The sequence below is a fragment of the Coptis chinensis genome, chromosome 4 (assembly GCF_015680905.1).
Source record: "Coptis chinensis isolate HL-2020 chromosome 4, ASM1568090v1, whole genome shotgun sequence".
Classification (NCBI taxonomy): Eukaryota; Viridiplantae; Streptophyta; class Magnoliopsida; order Ranunculales; family Ranunculaceae; genus Coptis; species Coptis chinensis.
In genome coordinates, this window is record NC_141459.1 from 80,420,481 (window position 1) to 80,421,806 (window position 1,326).

At 48.6% G+C, this 1,326-nt stretch overlaps 1 pseudogene; it reads left to right on the forward strand.

The window, feature by feature from the left end:
- Positions 1–1,326, forward strand: LOC147505034 (ornithine decarboxylase pseudogene; annotated as a pseudogene).

Below are 1,326 nucleotides of genomic sequence, written 5' to 3' on the forward strand. Positions count from 1 at the left end.
ATGATGAAGGGTAGGAAGGTTACCAACCTATCAAAGGATGGATCGACAGATTTTATTACGTCGACATCATCTCCAAGCAAGCAAGGTGAAAGACCCTTTCTATGTATTGGACTTGGGAATTCTAGTGAGCCTAATGGAGAAATGGACGCGCGTACCATTCCCATTGTCCGTCCCTTTTATCTTTGTCAAATGCAATCCCGAGCACGCCTTCCTAGGTGCACTTAGCGGCTCTAGGGCGGGCTTTGATTGTGCTAGCAGCGCTGAAATTGAAGCCGTCTTAGCACTTGGAGTTTCACCGGATCGAATTGTTTATGCAAACCCCTGTAAAAGGGAGGCTCATATCGGGTATGCAGCTAAGCGTAGGGTCAACCTCACCACCTTCGACTCACGAGAAGAAGTTGAGAAGATCTGAAAGTGGCACCCCAAATGTTCCCTCCTAATTGACTTAAGGCCCCGGATGATGGTGGTGCAAGATGCCTCTTGGTCCTAAGTGCGGGGCATTGCACGAAGAGGTTACTCCACTTCTTCAAGCAGCTCATGCCGCCGCGCCCGGTGGTATCCAGGAGTCTCTTTCCATGTGGGCGGTGGAGCCACACACTCACGCGTGCTTACAGCGGTGCAATAGCTGCTTTGCCAAGGCGGTGTTTGACACAGCTGACAAGACTTGGCATGCCTCATATGCACATTCTCAACATTGGTGGTGGTTTTGGTGTTGGCCACCAATATGAGGATCTTTGCGATCCACCATTACAACTGCTCTCGGGCCTACTTCGCTAACTATCCCTGGTTTGACGGTGATCTCACGAACACGGGCGTTTCTTTCTTTGAAACATCATTCACATTAACCACCAACATAATTGGAAAAGCGTGTGCGAGGAGAGCTAAGGGAGTACTTGGATCAACGATGGGATTTTACGGGTCAATGAGGCGCATATTATCACGATCATGCAACTGTGAAGGCTACTCCTTTAGCATGCTCATCTAGTCGTGCTAACCCAACATGTCGAGGACCGAGGACATATGAATCAACAGTTTTTGGACCAACATCGATGCACTAGACACATTGCTCACTGGATTTCAGCTGCGGAACTCGTGTGAGCGACCGGTTAGTGTTTCCCAACATGGGAGCCTACGGTGCAGCGGGATCCAACTTCAACGGATTCAAAACATCCGCTATCTCCACTTACCTCGCCTTTTCCACTCCAACAAGAAGCTAACATGTGAAGCAATTCAAGTAGGCAAAAACATTGTATCGGGGTGGCCAAAGTAGCTTTCAGTTTCTTTTTGTCTCTTGCAAGGGAGAAACTCCTCTATAGTGGAACTAAT